The following is a 23,960-nucleotide window of genomic DNA, read 5'->3' on the forward strand; positions in this document are numbered from 1 at the left end:
CACGTCTGGGCATACCCTTCCAACTTAGGGCAAACACAGCAAAATCAAAGGGGATGATGGACGGTGTGTTGAACATTGCAAGCACTCACCCCAGCCAACTGATCTGGGTTTAATCCATCATCATTCTATAGCTCACTCCACCACCCCAGTTTAGACATGGCCATATGCAAATCAGTCTGACCCTGTGCATCATGGGAACAGTCCAGCCCGAACTGAAAAGCCATGTCATCCCTGGACCGGAAACAAGCATCCTGGGACCAGTTTCTGGCTAATGAGCCGTCATCAGCCAGGCTAGCTTGAATTCAGTGGCAAAGTGAGAAAGGGACCCACATCTGGGCAAACCCTGCCAACTTAGGGCAAACAAAGCAAAAACCAAAGGGGATGATGGACGAGTTGTTCAACATTGCAAGCACTCACCCCCAGTCAACTGATCTGGGTTTAATCCATCATCATTCTTTAGCTCACTCCACCACCCCAGTTTAGAAATGGCCATATGCAAATCAGTCTGACCCTGTGCCTCATGGGAACTGTCCAACCCGAATTGCCAAGCCATGTCTTCCCTGGACCGGAAGCATGCATCCTTCGACCGGTTTCTGGCTAATCAGCCATCATCAGCAAGGCTAATTTGAATCCATTGGCAAAGTGTGCAAGGGACCCACGTCTTGGGAAACCCTGCCAACTTAGGGCGAACAAAGCAAAACCAAAGGTGATGATGGACGGAGTGTTGAACATTGCAAGCACTCACCCCCAGTCAACTGATCTGGGTTTATTCCATCATCAGTTTTTAGCTCACTCCACCACCCCAGTTTAGACATGGCCATATGCAAATCTGTCTGACCCTGTGCCTCATGGGAACTGTCCAGCCCGAACTGCCAAGCCATGTCTTCCCTGGACCGGAAACATGCATCCTGGAACCGGTTTCTGGCTAATCAGCCATCACCAGCAAGGCTAGCTTGAATCCATTGGCAAAGTGAGCAAGGGACCCACGTCTGGGCATACCCTGCCAACTTAGGAAGACAAAAGCAAAACCAAAGGGGATGATGGATGGACTGTTGAACATTGCAAGCACTCACCACCAGTCAACTGATCTGGGTTTAATCCATCATCATTCTTAAGCTCACTCCACCACACCAGTTTAGACATGGCCATAAGGAAATCAGTCTGACCCTGTGCCTCATGGGAACAGGCCAGCCCGATCTGCCAAGCCATGTCTTCCCTGGAGCGAAAACAAGCATCCTGGGACTGGTTTCTGGCTAATCAGCCTTGATAAGCCAGGCTAGCTTGAATCCAGTGTCAAAGTGAGCAAGGGACCCACATCTGGGAATACCCTGCCAACTTAGGGTGAACAAAGCAAAAACCAAAGGGGATGATGAACGATGTGTTGAACATTGCAACCACTCACCCCCAGTCAACTGATCTGGGTTTATTCCATCATCATTCTTTAGCTCACTCCACCACCCCAGTTTAGACATGGCCATATGCAAATCCGTCTGACCCTGTGCCTCATGGGAACTGTCCAGCCCGAACTGCCAAGCCATGTCTTCCCTGGACCGGAAACGTGCATCCTGGGACCGGTTTCTGGCTAATCAGCCATCTTCAGAAAGGCTAATTTGAATCCATTGGCAAAGTGTGCAAGGGACCCACGTCTTGGGAAACCCTGCCAACTTAGGGCAAGCAAAGCAACAATCAAAGGGGATGATGGACGAGGTGTTCAACATTGCAAGCACTCACACCCAGTCAACTGATCTGGGTTTAATCCATCATCATTCTTTAGCTCACTCCACCACCCCAGTTTAGACATGGCCATATGCAAATCAGTCTGACCATGTGCCTCATGTGAACAGTACAGACCGAACTGCCAAGCCATGTCTTCCCTGGAGCGGAAACAAGCATCCTGGGACTGGTTTCTGGCTAATCAGCCGTCATCAGCCAGGCTAGCTTGACTCCAATGGCAAAGTGAGTAAGGGACCCACGTTTGGGCATACCCTGCCAACTTAGGGTGAACAAAGCAAAACTAAAGGGGATAATGGACGGAGTGTTGAACATTGCAAGCACTCACCCCCAGTCAACTGATCTTGGGCTTAATCCATCATCATTCTTTAGCTTACTCCAACACCCCAGTGTAGACATGGCTAAATGCATATCAGTCTGACCTTGTGCCTCATGGAAACAGTCCAGCTCGAACTGCCAAGCCATGTCTTCCCTGGACCGGAAACAAACATCCTGTGACCGGTTTCTGGCTAATCAGCCGTCATCAGCCAGGCTAGCTTGAATCCATTGGCAAAGTGAGCAAGGGACCCACGTCTGGGCATACCCTGCCAACTTAGGACGACCAAAGCAAAACCAAAGGGGATGATGGATGGACTGTTGAACATTGCAAGCACTCACCACCAGTCAACTGATCTGGGTTTAATCCATCATCATTCTTTAGCTCCCTCCACCACACCAGTTTAGCCATGGCCATAAGGAAATCAGTCTGACCTTGTGCCTTATGGGAACAGGCCAGCCCAAACTGCCAAGCCATATCGTCCCTGGAGTGGAAACAAGCATCCTGGGACTGGTTTCTGGCTAATCAGCCTTGATCAGCCAGGCTAGCTTGAATCCAGTGTCAAAGTGAGCAAGGGACGCACATCTGGGAATACCCTGCCAACTTAGGGTGAACAAAGCAAAACCAAAGGGGATGATGGATGGAGTGTTGAACATTGCAAGCACTCAACCCCAGTCAACTGATCTGGGTTTAATCCATCATCATTCTTTAGCTTACTCCAACACCCCAGTTTATACATGGCCATATGCAAATCCGTCTGACCCTGTGCCTCATGGGAACTGTCCAACCCGAACTGCCAAGCCATGTCTTCCCTGGACCGGAAACATGCATCCTTCGACCGGTTTCTGGCTAATCAGCCATCATCAGCAAGGCTAATTTGAATCCATTGGCAAAGTGTGCAAGGGACCCACGTCTTGGGAAACCCTGCCAACTTAGGGCGAACAAAGCAAAACCAAAGGTGATGATGGACGGAGTGTTGAACATTGCAAGCACTCACCCCCAGTCAACTGATCTGGGTTTATTCCATCATCAGTCTTTAGCTCACTCCACCACCCCAGTTTAGACATGGCCATATGCAAATCCGTCTGACCCTGTGCCTCATGGGAACTGTCCAGCCCGAACTGCCAAGCCATGTCTTCCCTGGACCGGAAACATGCATCCTGGAACCGGTTTCTGGCTAATCAGCCATCATCAGCAAGGCTAGCTTGAATCCATTGGCAAAGTGAGCCAGGGACCCACGTCTGGGCATACCCTGCCAACTTAGGAAGACCAAAGCAAAACCAAAGGGGATGATGGATGGACTGTTGAACATTGCAAGCACTCACCACCAGTCAACTGATCTGGGTTTAATCCATCATCATTCTTAAGCTCACTCCACCACACCAGTTTAGACATGGCCATAAGGAAATCAGTCTGACCCTGTGCCTCATGGGAACAGGCCAGCCCGATCTGCCAAACCATGTCTTTCCTGGAGCGAAAACAAGCATCCTGGGACTGGTTTCTGGCTAATCAGCCATCATCAGCAATGCTAATTTGAATCCATTGGCAAAGTGTGCAAGGGACCCACATCTGGGAATACCCTGCCAACTTAGGGTGAACAAAGCAAAAACCAAAGGGGATGATGAACGATGTGTTGAACATTGCAACCACTCACCCCCAGTCAACTGATCTGGGTTTATTCCATCATCATTCTTTAGCTCACTCCACCACCCCAGTTTAGACATGGCCATATGCAAATCCGTCTGACCCTGTGCCTCATGGGAACTGTCCAGCCCGAACTGCCAAGCCATGTCTTCCCTGGACCGGAAACATGCATCCTGGAACCGGTTTCTGGCTAATCAGCCATCATCAGCAAGGCTAGCTTGAAGCCATTGGCAAAGTGAGCAAGGGACCCACGTCTGGGCATACCCTGCCAACTTAGGAAGACCAAAGCAAAACCAAAGGGGATGATGGATGGACTGTTGAACATTGCAAGCACTCACCACCAGTCAACTGATCTGGGTTTAATCCATCATCATTCTTAAGCTCACTCCACCACACCAGTTTAGACATGGCCATAAGGAAATCAGTCTGACCCTGTGCCTCATGGGAACAGGCCAGCCCGATCTGTCAAACCATGTCTTCCCTGGAGCGAAAACAAGCATCCTGGGACTGGTTTCTGGCTAATCAGCCATCATCAGCAATGCTAATTTGAATCCATTGGCAAAGTGTGCAAGGGACCCACATCTGGGATTACCCTGCCAACTTAGGGTGAACAAAGCAAAAACCAAAGGGGATGATGGAGGAGGTGTTCAACATTGCAAGCACTCACACCCAGTCAACTGATCTGGGTTTAATCCATCATCATTCTTTAACTCACTCCACCACCCCAGTTTAGACATGGCCATATGCAAATCAGTCTGACCCTGTGCCTCATGTGAACAGTACACACCGAACTGCCAAGCCATGTCTTCCCTGGAGCGGAAACAAGCATCCTGGGACTGGTGTCTGGCTAATCAGCCGTCATCAGCCAGGCTAGCTTGACTCCAATGGCAAAGTGAGTAAGGGACTCACGTTTGGGAATACCCTGCCAACTTAGGGTGAACAAAGCACAACTAAAAGGGATAATGGACAGAGTGTTGAACATTGCAAGCACTCACCCCCAGTCAACTGATCTGGGCTTAATCCATCATCATTCTTTAGTTTACTCCAACACCCCAGTGTAGACATGGCTAAATGCATATCAGTCTGACCTTGTGCCTCATGGAAACAGTCCAGCTCGAACTGCCAAGCCATGTCTTCCCTGGACCGGAAACAAGCATCCTGTGACCGGTTTCTGGCTAATCAGCCGTCATCAGCCAGGCTAGCTTGAATCCATTGGCAAAGTGAGCAAGGGACCCACGTCTGGGCATACCCTGCCAACTTAGGACGACCAAAGCAAAACCAAAGGGGATGATGGATGGACTGTTGAACATTGCAAGCACTCACCACCAGTCAACTGATCTGGGTTTAATCCATCATCATTCTTTAGCTCCCTCCACCACATCAGTTTAGACATGGCCATAAGGAAATCAGTCTGACCTTGTGCCTTATGGGAACTGTCCAGCCCGAACTGCCAAGCCATGTCTTCCCTGGACCGGAAACATGCATCCTGGAACCGGTTTCTGGCTAATCAGCCATCATCAGCAAGGCTAGCTTGAAGCCATTGGCAAAGTGAGCAAGGGACCCACGTCTGGGCATACCCTGCCAACTTAGGAAGACCAAAGCAAAACCAAAGGGGATGATGGATGGACTGTTGAACATTGCAAGCACTCACCACCAGTCAACTGATCTGGGTTTAATCCATCATCATTCTTAAGCTCACTCCACCACACCAGTTTAGACATGGCCATAAGGAAATCAGTCTGACCCTGTGCCTCATGGGAACAGGCCAGCCCGATCTGTCAAACCATGTCTTCCCTGGAGCGAAAACAAGCATCCTGGGACTGGTTTCTGGCTAATCAGCCATCATCAGCAATGCTAATTTGAATCCATTGGCAAAGTGTGCAAGGGACCCACATCTGGGAATACCCTGCCAACTTAGGGTGAACAAAGCAAAAACCAAAGGGGATGATGGAGGAGGTGTTCAACATTGCAAGCACTCACACCCAGTCAACTGATCTGGGTTTAATCCATCATCATTCTTTAGCTCACTCCACCACCCCAGTTTAGACATGGCCATATGCAAATCAGTCTGACCCTGTGCCTCATGTGAACAGTACACACCGAACTGCCAAGCCATGTCTTCCCTGGAGCGGAAACAAGCATCCTGGGACTGGTGTCTGGCTAATCAGCCGTCATCAGCCAGGCTAGCTTGACTCCAATGGCAAAGTGAGTAAGGGACTCACGTTTGGGAATACCCTGCCAACTTAGGGTGAACAAAGCACAACTAAAAGGGATAATGGACAGAGTGTTGAACATTGCAAGCACTCACCCCCAGTCAACTGATCTGGGCTTAATCCATCATCATTCTTTAGTTTACTCCAACACCCCAGTGTAGACATGGCTAAATGCATATCAGTCTGACCTTGTGCCTCATGGAAACAGTCCAGCTCGAACTGCCAAGCCATGTCTTCCCTGGACCGGAAACAAGCATCCTGTGACCGGTTTCTGGCTAATCAGCCGTCATCAGCCAGGCTAGCTTGAATCCATTGGCAAAGTGAGCAAGGGACCCACGTCTGGGCATACCCTGCCAACTTAGGACGACCAAAGCAAAACCAAAGGGGATGATGGATGGACTGTTGAACATTGCAAGCACTCACCACCAGTCAACTGATCTGGGTTTAATCCATCATCATTCTTTAGCTCCCTCCACCACATCAGTTTAGACATGGCCATAAGGAAATCAGTCTGACCTTGTGCCTTATGGGAACAGGCCAGCCCAAACTGCCAAGCCATATCGTCCCTGGAGTGGAAACAAGCATCCTGGGACTGGTTTCTGGCTAATCAGCCTTGATCAGCCAGACTAGCTTGAATCCAGTGTCAAAGTGAGCAAGGGACGCACATCTGGGAATACCCTGCCAACTTAGGGTGAACAAAGCAAAACCAAAGGGGATGATGGATGGAGTGTTGAACATTGCAAGCACTCAACCCCAGTCAACTGATCTGGGTTTAATCCATCATCATTCTTTAGCTTACTCCAACACCCCAGTGTAGACATGGCTATATGCAAATCAGTCGGACCTTGTGCCTCATGGAAACAGTCCAGCCCGAACTGCCAAGCGATGTCTTCCCTGGACCGGAAACAAGAATCCTGGGACCGGTTTCTGGCTAATCAGTCGTCCTCAGCCAGGCTAGCTTGAATCCAGTGGCAAAGTGAGCAAGGGACCCATGTATGGGCATACCCTGCCAACTTAGGGTGAACAAAGCAAAACCAAAGGGGATGATGGATGGAGTGTTGAACATTGCAAGCACTCACCCCCAGTCAACTGATCTGGGCTAAATCCATCATCATTCTTTAGCTCTCTCCATCACCCCAGTTTAGACATGGCCATATGCAAATCAGTCTGACCATGTCCCTCATGAGAACAGTCCAGCCCGAACTGCCAAGCCATGTCTTCCCTGGACCGGAAACAGGTATCCTGGGACCGGTGTCTGGCTAATAAGCCACCCTCAGCCAGGCTAGCTTGAAACCAGTGGCAAAGTGAGTAAGGGACCCACGTTTGGGCATACCCTGCCAACTTAGGGTGAACAAAGCAAAACTAAAGGGGATAATGGACGGAGTGTTGAACATTGCAAGCACTCACCCCCAGTCAACTGATCTGGGCTTAATCCATCATCATTCTTTAGCTTACTCCAACACCCCAGTGTAGACATGGCTATATGCAAATCAGTCTGACCTTGTGCCTCATGGAAACAGTCCAGCTCGAACTGCCAAGCCATGTCTTCCCTGGACCGGAAACAAGCATCCTGTGACCGTTTTATGGCTAATCAGCCGTCATCAGCCAGGCTAGCTTGAATCCATTGGCAAAGTGAGCAAGGGACCCACGTCTGGGCATACCCTGCCAACTTAGGATGACCAGAGCAAAACCAAAGGGGATGATGGATGGAGTATTGAAAATTACAAGCACTCGCCCCCAGTCAACTGATCGGGGTTTAATCCATCATGATTCTTTAGCTCACTCCACCACCCAGGTTTAGATATAGCCATATGTAAATCAGTCTGACCCTGTGCTTCATGGGAACAGGTCAGCCCGAACTGCCAAGTCATGTCTTCCCTGGACTGAAAACAAGCATCCTGGGACTGGTTTCTGGCTAATCAGCTGTCATCAGCAAGGCTAGCTTGAATCCCTTGGCAAAGTGTGCAAGGGACCCACGTCTGGGCATACCCTGCCAACTTAGGGAGAACAAAGCAAAACCAAAGGGGATGAATGACGGAGTGTTGAACATTGCAAGCACTCACCCCCAGTCAACTGATCTGGGTATAATCCATCATCATTCTTTAGCTCACTCCCCCACCCCAGTTTAGACATTGGCCATATGCAAATCAGTCTGACCCTGTGCCTCATGGGAACAGTCCGGCCCGAACGGCCAAGCCATGTCTTCCCTGGACCAGAATCAAGCTTCCTGGGTCCGGTTTCTGGCTGATCAGTCGTCATCAGCCAGGCTAGCTTGTATTCAGTGGCAAAGTGAGCAAGGGACCCTCGTCTGGGCATGCCCTGTCAACTTAGTGCGAACAAAGCAAAAACCAAAGGGGATGATGGACAAGGTGTTGAACATTGCAAGCACTCACCAACAGTCACTGATCTGGGTTTAGTCCATCATCATTCTTTAGCTCTCTTCACCACCCCAGTCTAGACATGGCCATATGCAAATCAGTCTGACCTTGTGCCTCATGAGAAAAGTCCAGCCCGAACTGCCAAGCCATGTCTTCCCTGGACCGGAAAGGAGCATCCTGGGATCGGTTTCTGGCTAATCAGCCGCCATCAGCCAGGCTAGCTTTAATCCCGTGGCAAAGTGAGCAAGGGACCCACGTCTGTGCATACCCTGCCATCTTAGGGCAAACAAAGCAAAACAAAAGGGGATGATAGATGGAGTGTTGAACATTGCAAGCATTCACCACCAGTCAACTGATCTGGGTTTAATCCATCACCATTTTTTAGCTCACTCCATCACCCCAGTTTAGACATGGCCATACGTAAATCAGTCTGACCCTGTGCCTCATGGGAACAGTTCAGCCCGAACTGCCAAATCATATCTTCCCTGGACTGAAAACAAGCATCCTGGGACTGGTTTCTTGCTAATCAGCCATCATCAGCAAGGCTTGCTTGAATCCATTGGCAAAGTGTGCAAGGGACCCACGTCTGGGCTTACCCTGCCAACTTAGGGTGAACAAAGCAAAACCAAAAGGGGATGATGGACTGGGTGTTGAACATTGCAAGCACTCACCCCCAGTCAACTGATCTGTGTTTAATCATCATCATTCTTTAGCTCACTCAACCTCCCCAGTTTAGACATGGCAATAGGCAAATCAGTCTGACCCTGTGCCTCATGGGAACAGTTCAGCCTGAACTGCCAAGCCATGTCTTTCCTGGAGCGAAAACAAGCATCCTGGGACCAGTTTCTGGCTAATCAGCCATCATCATTCATGCTAGCTTGAATCCAGTGGCAAAGTGAGCAAGAGACCCACTTCTGGCTATTCCCTGCCAACTTATAGCGAACAAAGCAAAACCAAAGGGGATGATGGACGGAGTGTTGAACATTGCAAGCACTCCCCCCAGTCATCTGATCTGGGTTTAATACATCATCATTCTTTAGCTCACTCCACCACCCCAGTTTAGACATGGCCATATGCAAATAAGTCTGACCCTGTGCCTCATGTGAACAGTCCAGCCCGAACTGCCAAGCCATGTCTTCCCTGGAGCGGAAACAAGCATAATGGGACCGGTTTCTGGCTAATCAGCCGTCATCAGCCAGGCTAGCTTGAATTCAGTGGCAAAGTGAGCAAGGGACCCGCGTCTGGGCATTCCCTGCCAACTTAGGGCGAACAAAGCAAAACCAAAGGGGATGATGGACGAAGTGTTGAACATTGCAAGCACTCACCCCCAGTCAACTGATCTGGGTTTAATCCATCAGCATTCTTTAGCTCACTCAACCACCCCAGTTTAGACATGGCCATATGCAAATCAGTCTGACCGTGTGCCTCATGGGAACAGTCAAGCCCGAACTGCAAAGCCATGTTTTCCCTGGACCGGAAACAAGCATCCTGGGACGGGTTTCCGGCTAATCAGTCGTCATCAGCCAGGCTAGCTTGAATTCAGTGGCAAAGTGAACAAGGGACCCACGTCTGGGCATACCCTGCCAACTTAGGGCGAACAAAGCAAAAACCAAAGGGGATGATGGACGAGGTGTTGAACATTGCAAGCACTCACCCCCAGTCATCTGATCTGTGTTTAATCATCATCATTCTTTAGCTAACTCCAACTCCCCAGTTTTGACATGGCAATAGGCAAATCAGTCTGACCCTGTGCCTCATGGGAACAGTTCAGCCTGAACTGCCAAGCCATGTCTTCCCTGGAGCGGAAACAAGCATCCTGGGACCGGTTTCTGGCTAATCAGCCATCATCAGTAAGGCTAGCTTGAATCCAGTGGCAAACTGAGCAAGGGACCCACTTCTGGCTATACCCTGCCAACTTTTAGCGAACAAAGCAAAACCAAAGGGGATGATTGATGGAGTGTTGAACATCTGATATGGGTTTATTCCATCATCATTCTTTAGTTCACTCCACCACCCCAGTGTAGACATTGCTATATGCAAATCAGTCTGACCCTGTGCCTCATGGGAACAGTCCAGCCCTAACTGCCAAGCCATGTCTTCCCTGGACCGGAAACAAGCATCCTGGGACTAGTTTCTGGCTAATCAGCCTTGATCAGCCAGGCTAGCTTGAATCCAGTGGACACGTGAGCAAGGGGCCCACATCTGGGCATACCCTGCTAAATTAGGGCAAACAAAGCAAAACCAAAGGGGATGATGGACAGAGTGTTGAACATTGGTCTACTGAGGCTTGAGCCGGGAGGTAGTGTCTGCGCTCATTATTTTTATTTGAAGTTTATTTAATGTATGCGCGCTCGCTTTGCTTTGCTCAATTGAGTTTTGTCTGAGTTTTATCTGTTTTATCTGCTACGCTTTTAAAATCTTTTAAGTATCGCCACATCCGGCTTACCTTTGCCGCTTGTTCAGGGTTTTTGGGCCAGGCGGTCTAACTTGATCGGCACCCCGGCCTCAGTCACAGTTACCGGGGGGACGCCATCTTGGGAGAAGTTTGTGCCCGCACCAGTCTTTCCTCGCCTGGCAGCACTTAAACCGATGCTACCACGGGCGCGACACAGTTGGTCTCCTGAGGCTTGAGCCGGGAGGTAATGCCTGCGCTCATTATTATTATTTGAAGTTTATTTAATGTATGCGCGCTCGCTTTGCTTTGCTCAATTGAGTTTTATCTGAGTTTTATCTGTTTTATCTGCTACGCTTTTAAAATCTTTTAAGTATCGCCACATCCGGCTTACCTTTGCCGCTTGTTCAGGGTGTTTGGGCCAGGCGGTCTAACTTGATCGGCACCCCGGCCTCAGTCACAGTTACCGGGGGGACGCCATCTTGGAAGAAGTTTGTGCCTGCACCAGTCTTTTCTCGCCTGGCAGCACTTAAACCGATGCTACCACGGGCGCGCAGCGGACGCGCGCAGCGGGCGAGCCGCTGGCGCGCCAAAGGCACGCCTAAGGCAAGCCCGTCTGCGCCCGTCCGCGCCTGGACGTCGCCAGACGCCAGACATGCTGCTAGTTTAAGCCCTATGTTGCTTAAATACACTAGGGAATCACTAATATCCATCCGCCAAAGTGTATATCCTTGTAATTCTCTACCTAGAGTAGTGCTGGAGGGGCCCTTCTGTTGTAATAGTTGTAGGTATAACTCATATCCTGCACCGCCTCCTCCACCCTCCAATCTGACTAAGACCCCTTTTAAAATCCTTTATCTGAATGTGCGTTCTCTAGTCAAGCACTATAGTGAGATTCACGACCTCATTGAGCATGAGTCGCCGGATGTATTTTTTATTACTGAAACTTGGCTCAACAAAGACACAGTAATTGAACCCGGCCTCGCTCTTCCTTTGGGATATACCATTCAAACCATTAATAGAGAAACTAGAGGTGGGGGTCTGGCTGTGATTTTTAAATCTTCCCTGCACTGTATTTTTGTCAAGGAGGACGTGGCAGGGTGCGAGTGCGCCCGTTTTACCCTATCTCTCAATGCTAACTTCTCTTTCTCTGGCCTTTTGGTCTATCGCCCTCCTGGCCCCTCAGCAGAATTTAAAGTAGCGATTATGGAAGCCGTCCATGTATGGGCTATGAGATCAGCCAATTTCAGCCTTATTGGTGACCTAAATATCCATTTTGATTTCTTGTCAGACTCAGAAGTCAGCACTCTGATTGCAGATTTTGAAGCCTGCCAATTAAGACAACTGGTACTGAGTCCCACTCATATGGCTGGACATCTACTAGATCCAGTCTTTTCCAATATCTCCTCCCTCTTGGTTCAACCACCTAGTCCGGTCTGTTGGACCGATCACTACCTCATTACCATCTTTCTTCCCCAGGTGGGGGCTATGCCTAGAGCTCCCTCCAGGGCCACTCTCAAACCTTGTTGGCACAAACTTAGGCTGGACGATCTGCTGGCCCTCCTGGCCTCCCGCACTCCTAGCCTTGATACCAACCCAGAACAAGCCTATAAGACTATTTGTGAGTGGGTTTGTGCGGCATTAGACTCTCTTATTCCCGCTAAATGGTCTAAGGGCCGTGACTCTGGCTCCAATCCTTGGTACTCTGACTCCCTGGCGGCCATGCGGACAGTTTGTAAACAACGTGAACGAGCCTGGAGGAGGAACTACTGCCCTTCTGATAAAAAACAGTATCAGGATGCTATTAAATGTTATCACAAAGCCATACAGTCAGCACTCGCTGCCTTTATCACTAACCAGATAGCTTCTAGCAACAATCCCACCAAATGTATTTTCAAGATTCTGAGTGATTTTAAAAAGAGGAAGGATCCGTCTACCTCTCCTATTACTTCGGCCCAATACTGTGAAGAACTGGCCTCCTACTTTGTGCAAAAAGTAGAAACCATTTATAAAACCTTCCCCAACTGTTCTAGGGTTTTAGAGAATCCTTTAATATCAATCTCTAATGTCATACTAAAGGTCAGTCCCCCCATTTCTCAGGAGGAGTTTCTTACCTTGAGTGCCAAAGCTAAGTCTGGCTCTCCTCTTGACCCCATGAGACCGGCTCAGTTTAGGGAGTGCCTACCTGTACTTCTCACTCCTCTATTGCTGACCATTAATTCCTCTTTCAGCATGGCAATGGTCCCCACCTCCTGGAAGCAAGCTAAAGTGCTCCCATTGCTCAAGAAACCATTACTGGATCCCACTAAACCTGAAAACTTTCGACCAATCTCTCTCTTGCCCTGGGTTGCTAAAGTGGCGGAGGCCCATGTCAATAAAGTCCTTTTGGACTTTTTAAACAACAGTAGGATCCTAGACCAGTCTCAGAATGGCTTCCGCGCTGGCCACAGCCCCGAAACAGCTCTCCTTGCGGTTAGTGAGCATTTGCGGTCCATTCTAGATGAAGGTCAAACTGCGGCACTCATTTTGCTTGATTGAGTGCCGCATTTGACACGGTCTCTCATAAGATCTTACTGCGCCGGCTTGAGGAAGCTGGAGTAAAAGATCTAGCTCTGGAATGGTTCCGCTCTTTCCTGTCAGATAGATCTTTCCAGGTGTATGCGCCCCCTTTTGCTTCTTCCATCCAGCACATTAAGCAGGGAGTCCTGCAGGGCTCGGCCTTAAGTCCGGCTCTGTTTAACCTTTATGTTCAGCCTCTGGCAGTAGTCGCACGCGACCATGGTCTTAGTTTGGTCTCATATGCGGACGACACCCAGATGGTGGTGGCCCTCTCGGATGATCATGCCAACGGTGCCCCCCAGTTCCATAAAGGACTTGAGGCGGTGGCTGGATGGCTGACGGAGAACTGTCTTCAGCTCAATGCCAGTAAATCCGAGGTGCTATTGGTGGGGAAGGATAAGGGACTCTGGAACACTCAGTGGTGGCCTTCCTCCTTGGGCTCGGCCCCCACCCCCAAGCAGGTGGTAAAGAACCTTGGTCTTTGGCTCAATTCCACCTTAGGTTTCCAAGATCATACCAAAAAAACTGCAGACACCTGTTTAGGCCTTCTGCGTGGTCTAAAGCCCATTTTGGGGTTCTTTAACGCGGCCACACGCCAACTTATAGTCCAGGCCACTATCTTAGCTAGACTCGATTATGCGAACTCCCTGCTGCTAGGAGTCAATAAAGCTGAATTGAACCGTCTGCAGCGCGTTCAAAACACTGCCGCCCGAATTTTACTTGGACTCTCAAGAACGTGCTCTGGTACGGACGCGGTCCGCCGCCTTCACTGGCTCCCTATTTTAAAAAGAGTTGAATTCAAATCTTTATGTCTTACTTTTAAAATTTTAAAGTCTTCCACACCTGAGATTCTGTCGGGCCTGATTATTCCCTATGTTCCGGCCCGCCTACTGCGATCTTCCGAACTGGTTCTGGCTTCTCTCCCACGCGTTAAGCGAACCAGAGCAGGTGGCAGGTCCTTTCGTTTCCTTGCTGCTAAGCTATGGAATTCTCTTCCTCTGAAAATCCGCAGCTTAGACTCGTTGACATCCTTCCGGAAAGCTATCAAGACTTTTCTTTTCCCCATTTCCTAACCAGACTTCCTCTTAGAAACTGCAGTCAGCGCCGGGACGCCCCTTTGCTGGGGCAGCTGTGCGCTTTATAAATGGTTTAACATTAACATTAACATTAACATTGCAAGCACTCACCACCAGTCAACTGATCTGGGTTTAATCCATCATTCTTCTTTCTTCACTCCACAGTTTAGACATGGCCATATGTAAATCAGTATGACCTTGTGCCTCATGGAAACAGTCCAGCCCAAACTGCCAAGCCATGTCTTCCCTTTACCGGAAACAAGCATCCTGGGACCGGTTTCTGGCTAATCAGCCGTCATCAGCCAGGCTAGCTTGAATCCAGTGGCAAAGTGAGCAATGGACCCATGTCTGGGCATACCCTGCCAACTTAGGACGACCAAAGCAAAAAAAATGGGGATGATGGATGGACTGTTAAACATTGCAAGCACTCACCACCAGTCAACTGATCTGGGTTTAATCCATCATCATTCTTTAGCTCACTCCACCACACCAGTTTAGACATGGCCATAAGGAAATCAGTCTGACCCTGTGCCTCATGGGCCCAGGCCTGCCCGAACTGCCAAGCGATGTCTTCCCTGGAGCGGAACCAAGCATCCTGGGACTGGTTTCTGGCTAATCAGCTTTGATAAGCCAGGCTAGCTTGAATCCAGTGGAAAAGTGAGCAAAGGACCCATATCTGGGAATACCCTGTCAACTTAGGGTGAACAAAGCAAAACCAAAGGGGATGATGAACGATGTGTTGAACATTGCAACCACTCTCCCCACGTCATCTGATCCGGGTTTAATCCATCATTATTCTTTAGCTCACGCCACCATCCCAGTTTAGACATGGCCATATGCAAATTAGTCTGACCCTGTGCCTCATGGGAACAGTTCAGCCCGAACTGCCAAGCCATGTCTTCCCTGGACCGGAAACAAGCATCCTAGGACCGGTTTCTGGCTAATCAGCTATCATCAGCCAGGCGAGCTTGAATCCAGTGGCAAAGTATGCAAGGGACCCACGTCTGGGCATACCCTGCCAATTTAGGGCGAACAAAGAAAAACCAAAGGGGATGATGGACGGAGTGTTGAACATTGCAAGCACTCACCCCCAGTCAACTGATCTGAGTTTAATCCATCATCACTCTTTAGCTCACTCCACCACCCCAGTTTGGACATAGCCATATGTAAATCAGGCTGACACTGTGCCTCATGGGAATAGTTCAGCCTGAACTGCCAAGTCATGTCTTCCCTGGAGTGAAAACAAGCATCCTGGTACTGGTTTCTGGCTGATCAGCCGTCATCAGCAAGGCTAGCTTGAATCCATTGGTAAAGTGTGCAACGGTCCCACGTCTGGGCATACCCTGCGAACTTATGGCGAACAAAGCAGAACCAAAGGGGATGATGGACGGAGTGTTGAACATTGCAAGCACTCACCCCCAGTCAACTGATCTGGGTTTAATCCATCATCATTCTTTACCTCACTCCACAGTTTAGACATGGCCATATATAAATCAGTCTGACCTTGTGCCTCATGGAAACAGTCCAGCCCAAACTGCCAAGCCATGTCTTCCCTGGACTGGAAACAAGCATCCTGGAACCGGTTTCTGGCTAATCAGCCGTCATCAGCCAGGCTAGCCTGAATCCAGTGGCAAAGTGAGCAAGGGACACACGTCTGGGCATACCCTGCCAACTTAGGACGACCAAAGCAAAAAAAATGGGGATGATGGATGGACTGTTGAACATTGCAAGCACTCACCACCAGTCAACTGATCTGGGTTTATTCCATCATCATTCTTTAGCTCACTCCACCACACCAGTTTACACATGGCCATAAGGAAATCAGTCTGACCCTGTGCCTCATGGGCCCAGGCCAGCCCGAACTGCCAAGCCATGTCTTCCCTGGAGCGGAAACAAGCATCCTGGGACTGGTTTTTGGCTAATCAGCCTTGATAAGCCAGGCTAGCTTGAATCCAGTGCAAAGTATGCAAGGAACCCACGTCTGGGCATACCCTGCCAATTTAGGGTGAACAAAGAAAAACCAAAGGGGATAATGGACGGAGTGTTGAACATTGCAAGCACTCACCCCAGTCAACTGATCTGGGTTTAATCCATCATCATTCTTTAGCTCACTCCCCCACCCAAGTTTAGACATTGGCCATATGCAAATCAGTCTGACCCTGTGCCTCATGGGAACAGTCCAGCCCGAACGGCCAAGCCATGTCTTCCCTGGACCGGAAACAAGCATCCTGGGTCCGGTTTCTGGCTAATCAGCCAAGCTAGCTTGAAATCAGTGGCAAAGTGAGCAAGAGACCCACGTCAGGGCATACCATGCCAACTTAGTGCGAACAAAGCAAAAACCAAAGGGGATGATGGACGAGGTGTTGAACATTGCAAGCACTCACCACCAGTCACTGATCTGGGTTTAATCCATCATCATTCTTTAGCTCACTCCACCGCCCCAGTTTAGACATGGCCATATGCAAATCAGTCTGACCCTGTGACTCATGGGAAGAGTCCAGCCCGAACTGCCAAGCCACGTCTTCCCTGGAGCGGAAACAAGCATCCTGGGACCGGTTTCTGGCTAATCAGCCGTCATCAGCCAGACTAGCTTGAATCCAGTGGCAAAGGGAGCAAGGGACCCATGTCTGGGCATACCTCGCCAACTTAGGGCAACCAAAGCAAAACAAAAGGGGATGATAGATGGAGTATTGAACATTGCAAGCATTCAACACCAGTCAACTGATCTGGGTTTAATCCATCACCATTCGTAAGCTCACTCCATCACCCCAGTTTAGACATGGCCACATGTAAATCAGTCTGATCTTGTGCCTCATGAGAACAGTCCAGTCCGAACTGCCAAGCCATGATTTCCCTGGACCGGAAACAAGCATCCTGGGATCGGTTTCTAGCGAATCAGTCATCATCAGCCAGGCTAGCTTTAATTCAGTGGCAAAGTGAGCAAGGGACCCATGTCTGGGCATAATTTGCCAACTTAGGGCGAACAAAGCAAAAACCAAAGGGGATGATGGACGAGGATTTGAACATTGCAAGCACTCACCACTAGTCAACTGATCTGTGTTTAATCATCATCATTCTTTAGCTAACTCCAACTCCCCAGTTTAGACATGGCAATAGGCAAATCAGTCTGACCCTGTGCCTCATGGGAACAGTCCAGCCATAACTGCCAAGCCATGTCTTCCCTGTACCGGAAACAAGCATCCTGGGACTGGTTTCTGGATAATCAGCCTTGATCAGCCAGGCTAGCTTGAATCCAGTGGCAAAGTGAGCAAGGGACCCACGTCTGGGCATACCCTGCTAACTTAGGGCAAACAAAGCAAAACCAAAGGGGATGATGGATGAGGTGTTGAACGTTGCAAGCACTCACCACCAGTCAACTGATCTCGGTATAATCCATCATCATTCTTTAGCTCCCTCCACCACACCAGTTTAGACATGGCCATAAGGAAATCAGTCTGACCTTGTGCCTTATGGGAACAGGCCAGCCCAAACTGCCAAGCCATGTCTTCCCTGGAGAGGAAACAAGCATCCTGGGACTGGTTTCTGGCTAATCAGCCTGGATCAGCCAGGCTAGCTTGAATCCAGTGTCAAAGTGAGTAAGGGACCCACATCTGGGAATACCATGCCAACTTAGGGTGAACAAAGCAAAACCAAAGGGGATGATAAACGATGTGTTGAACATTGCAACCACTCACCCCCAGTCAACTGATCCGGGTGTAATCCATCATCATTCTTTAGCTCACTCCACCATCCCAGTTTAGACATGGCCATATGCAAATCAGTCTGACCCTGTGCCTCATGGGAACAGTCCAGCCCGAACTGCCAAGCCATGTCTTCCCTGGACCGGAAACAAGCATCCTAGGCTTGTTTCTGGCTAATCAGCCGTCATCAGCCAGGCGAGCTAGAATCCAGAGGCAAAGTATGCCAGGGACCTAAGTCTGGGCATACCCTGCCAACTTAGGGCGAACAAAGCAAAACCAAAGGGGATGATGGACGGAGTGTTGAACATTGCAAGCACTCACCCCCAGTCAACTGATCTGGGTTTATTCCATCATCATTCTTTAGCTCACTCCACCACCCCAGTTTAGACATGGCAATATGCAAATCCGTCTGACACTGTGCCTCATGGGAACAGTCCAGCCCGAACTGCCAAGCGATGTCTTCCCTGGACCGGAAACAAGCATCCTGGGACCGGTTTCTGGCTAATCAGTCGTCCTCAGCCAGGCTAGCTTGAATCCAGTGGCAAAGTGAGGAAGGGGCCCATGTATGGGCATACCCTGCCAACTTAGGGTGAACATAGCAAATCCAAAGGGGATGATGGATGGAGTGTTGAACATTGCAAGCACTCACCCCCAGTCAACTGATCTGGGTTTAATCCATCATGATTCTTTAGCTCACTCCACCACCCAGGTTTAGATATAGCCATATGTAAATCAGTCTGACCCTGTGCCTCATGGGAACAGGTCAGCCCGAACTGCCAAGTCATGTCTTCCCTGGACTGAAAACAAGCATCCTGGGACTGGTTTCTGGCTAATCAGCTGTCATCAGCAAGGCTAGCTTGAATCCCTTGGCAAAGTGTGCAAGGGACCCACTTCTGGACATACCCTGCCAACTCAGGGCGAACAAAGCAAAACCAAAGGGGATGATGGACGAAGTGTTGAACATTGCAAGCACTCACTACAAGTCAACCGATCTGGGTATAATCTATCATCATTCTTTAGATCACTCCCCCACCCCAGTTTAGACATTGGCCATATGCAAATCAGTATGACCCTGTGCCTCATGGGAACAGTCCAGCCCGAACAGCCAAGCCATATCTTCTCTGGACCGGAATCAAGCTTCCTGGGTCCTGTTTCTGTCTAATCAGTCGTCATCAGCCAGGCTAGCTTGAATTCAGTGGCAAAGTGAGCAAGGGACGCTCGTCTGGGCATGCCCTGTCAACTTAGTGCGAACAAAGCAAAAACCAAAGGGGATGATGGACGAGGTGTTGAACATTGCAAGCACTCACCACCAGTCACTGATCTGGGTTTAATCCATCATCATTCTTTAGCTCTCTCCACCACCCCAGTTTAGACATGGCCATATGCAAATTAGTCTGACCTTGTGCCTCATGAGAAAAGTCCAGCCCAAACTGCCAAGCCATGTCTTCCCTGGACCGGAAACAAGCATCCTGGGTTTGGTTTCTGGCTAATCAGCCGCCATCAGCCAGGCTAGCTTTAATCCCGTGGCAAAGTGAGCAAGGGACCCACGTCTGTGCATACCCTGCCAACTTAGGGCAAACAAAGCAAAACAAAAGGGGATGATAGATGGAGTGTTGAACATTGCAAGCATTCACCCCCAGTCAACTGATCTGGGTTTAATCATCATCATTCTTTAGCTCACTCAACCTCCCCAGTTTAGACATGGCAATAGGCAAATCAGTCTGACCCTGTGCCTCATGGGAAAAGTTCAGCCTGAACTGCCAAGCCATGTCTTCCCTGGAGCAGAAACAAGCATTCTGGGACCAGTTTCTGGCTAATCAGCCATAATCAGTCAGGCTAGCTTGAATCCAGTGGCAAAGTGTGCAAGGGACCCACTTCTGGCTATACACTGCCAACTTATAGCGAACAAAGCAAAACCAAAGGAGATGATGGACTGAGTGTTGAACATTGCAAGCACTCACCCCCAGTCAACTGATCTGGGTTTAATACATCATCATTCTTTAGCTCACTCCAACACCCCAGTTTAGACATGGCCATATGCAAATCAGTATAACCCTGTGCCTCATGTGAACAGTCCAGCACAAACTGCCAAGCCATTTCTTCCCTGGAGCGGAAACAAGCATCCTGGGACCGGTTTCTGGCTAATCAGCCGTCATCAGCCATGCTAGCTTGAATTCAGTGGCAAAGTGAGCAAGGGACCCGCATCTGGGCATACCCTGCCAACTTAGGGCGAACAAAGCAAAACCAAAGGGGATGATGGACGAAGTGTTGAACATCGCAAGCACTCACCCCCAGTCAACTGATCTGGGTTTAATCCATCAGCAGTCTTTAGATCACTCAGCCACCCCAGTTTAGAAATGGCCATATGCAAATCAGTCTGACCCTGTGCCTCATGGGAACAGTCAAGCCCGAACTGCCAAGCCTTGTTTTCCCTGGACCGGAAACAAGCATCCTGGGACCGGTTTCTGGCTAATCAGTCATCATCAGCCAGGCTAGCTTGAATTCAGTGGCAAAGTGAGCAAGGGACCCACGTCTGGGCATACCCTGCCAACTTAGGGTAAATAAAGCAAAACCAAAGGGAATGATGGACGGAGTGTTGAACATTGCAAGCACTCACCACCAGTCAACTGATCTGGGTTTAATCCATCATGATTCTTTATCTCACTCCACCACCCAGGTTTAGATATAGCCATATGTAAATCAGTCTGACCCAGTGCCTCATGGGAACAGGTCAGCCCTAACTGCCAAGTCATGTCTTCCCTGGACCGGAAACAAGCACTCTAGGACTGGTTTCTGGATAATCAGCCTTGATAAGCCAGGCTAGCTTGAATCCAGTGGCAACGTGAGCAAGGGACCCACGTCTGGGCATACCCTGCTAAATTAGGGCAAACAAAGCAAAACCAAAGGGGATGATGGACGGAGTGTTGAACATTGCAAGCACTCACCCCCAGTCAACTGGTGTGGGTTTAATCCATCAACATTCTTTAACTCACTCCACCACCCCTGTTTAGACATTGTCATATGCAAATCAGTCTGACCCTGAGCCTCATGGGAACAGTCCAATAATAACTGCCAAGCCATGTCTTCCCTGGACCGGAAACAGGCATCCTGGGACTGGTTTCTGGCTACTCAGCCAACATCAGCCAGGCTAGCTTGAATCCAGTAGCAAAGTGAGCAAGGGACCCACGTCAGGGCATACCCTGCCAATTTAGGGCAAACAGAGCAAAACCGAAGGGGATGATGGACAGAGTGTTGAACATTGCAATCACTCACCACCAGTTAACTGATCTGGTTTTAATCCATCATCATTCTTTACCTCACTCCACAGTTTAGACATGGCCATATGTAAATCAGTCTGACCTTGTGCCTCATGGAAACAGTCCAGCCCAAACTGCAAAGCCATGTCTTCCCTGGACCGGAAACAAGCATACTGGGACCGGTTTCTGGCTAATCAGCCGTCATCAGCCAGGCTAGCTTGAATCCAGTGGCAAAGTGAGCAAGGGACCGTCGTCTGGGCATACCCTGCCAACTTAGGACGACCAAAGCAAAAAAAATTGGGATGATGGATGGACTGTTGAACATTGCAAGCACTCACCACCAGTCAACTGATCTGGGTTTAATCCATCATCATTCTTTAGCTCACTCCACCACATCAGTTTAGACATGACCATAAGGAAATCAGTCTAACCCTGTGCTTCATGGGCCCAGGCCAGCACGAACTGCCAAGCCATGTCTTCCCTGGAGCGGAAACAAGCATCCTGGGACTGGTTTCTTGCTAATCAGCCATCATCAGCAAGGCTTGCTTGAATCCATTGGCAAAGTGTGCAAGGGACCCACGTCTGGGCTTACCCTGCCAACTTAGGGTGAACAAAGCAAAACCAAAGGGGATGATGGACGGAGTGTTGAACATTGCAAGCACTCACCCCCAGTCAACTGATCTGGGTTTAATACATCATCATTCTTTAGCTCACTCCACCACCCCAGTTTAGACATGGCCATATGCAAATCAATCTGACCCTGTGCCTCATGTGAACAGTCCAGCCTGAACTGCCAAGTCATGTCTTCCCTGGAGCGGAAACAAGTATCCTGGTACCGGTTTCTGGCTAATCAGCCGTCATCAGCCAGGCTAGCTTGAATTCTGTGGCAAAGTGAGCAAGGGATCCGCGTTTGGGCATACCCTGCCAACTTAGGGCAAACAAAGCAAAACCAAAGGGGATGATGGACGAAGTGTTGAACATTGCAAGCGCTCACCCCCAGTCAACTGATCTGGGTTTAATCCATCAGCATTCTTTAGCTCACTCAACCACCCCAGTTTAGACATGGCCATATGCAAATCAGTCTGACCCTGTGCCTCATGGGAACAGTCAAGCACAAACTGTCAAGCCATGTTTTTCCTGGACCGGAAACAAGCATCCTGGGACAGGTTTCTGGCTAATCTGTCGTCATCAGCCAGGCTAGCTTGAATTCAGTGGCAAAGTGAGCAAGGGACCCACGTGTGGGTATACCTTGCCAACTTAGGGCGAACAAAGCAAAAACCAAAGGGGATGATGGACGAGGTTTTGAACATTGCAAGCACTCACCCCCAGTCAACTGATCTGTGTTTAATCATCATCATTCTTTACCTAACTCCAACTCCCCAGTTTAGACATGGCAATAGGCAAATCAGCCTGACCCTGTGCCTCATGGGAACAGTTCAGCCTAAACTGCCAAGGCATGTCTTCCCTGGAGCGGAAACAAGCATCCTGGGACCGGTTTCTGGCTAATCAGCCATCATCAGTCAGGCTAGCTTGAATACAGTGGCAAAGTGAGCAAGGGACCCACTTCTGGCTATACCATGCCAACTTTTAGCGAACAAAGCAAAATCAAAGGGGATGATGGATGGAGTGTTGAAAATTGCAAGCACTCCCACCCAGTCATCTGATATGGGTTTAATCCATCATCATTCTTTAGTTCACTCCACCACCCCTGTTTAGACATTGCTATATGCAAATCAGTCTGACCCTGTGCCTCATGGGAAGAGTCAAGCCATAACTGCCAAGCCATGTCTTTCATGCGCCGGAAACAAAAATCCTGGGACTGGTTTCTAGATAATCAGACTTGATCAGCCAGGCTAGCTTGAATCCAGTGGCAAAGTGAGCTAGGGACCCACGTCTGGGCATACCCTGCTAACTTAGGCCAAACAAAGCAAAACCAAAGGGGATCTTGTTTGGAGCGTTGAACATTGCAAGCACTCACCCCCAGTCAACTGGTGTGGGTTTAATCCAACATCATTCTTTAGCTCACTCCACCACCCCTGTTTAGACATGGTCATATGTAAATCAGTTTGAATCTGTGCCTCATGGGAACAGTTCAGCCCAAACTGCCAAGTCATGTCTTCCATGGACTGAAAACAACCATCCTGGGACTGGATTCTGGCTAATCAGCTGTCATCTGCAAGGCTAGCTTGAATCCATTGGCAAAGTGTGCAAGGGACCAACGTCTGGGCATCCCCTGCCAACTTAGGGCGAACAAAGCAAAACCAAACGGGATGATGGACGGAGTGTTGAACATTGCAAGCACTCACCCCCAGTCAACTGATCTGGGTTTAATCCATCATCATTCTTTAGCTCACTCCACCACCCCAGTTTAGACATGGCCATATGCAAATCAGTCTGACCCTGTGCCTCATGTGAACAGTCCAGCCCAAACTGCCAAGCCATGTTTTCCCTGGACCGGAAACAAGCATCCTGGGACGGTTTTCCGGCTAATCAGTCGTCATCAGCCAGGCTAGCTTGAATTCAGTGGCAAAGTGAGCAAGGGACCCACGTCCGGGCACACCCTGCCAACTTAGGGCAAACAAAGCAAAACCAAAGGGAATAATGGACGGAGTGTTGAACATTGCAAGCACTCACCACCAGTCAACTGATCTGGGTTTAATCCATCATGATTCTTTAGCTCACTCCACCACCCA

Source organism: Triturus cristatus, chromosome 5_1 (assembly GCF_964204655.1).
Source record: "Triturus cristatus chromosome 5_1, aTriCri1.1, whole genome shotgun sequence".
NCBI classification, from domain to species: Eukaryota; Metazoa; Chordata; class Amphibia; order Caudata; family Salamandridae; genus Triturus; species Triturus cristatus.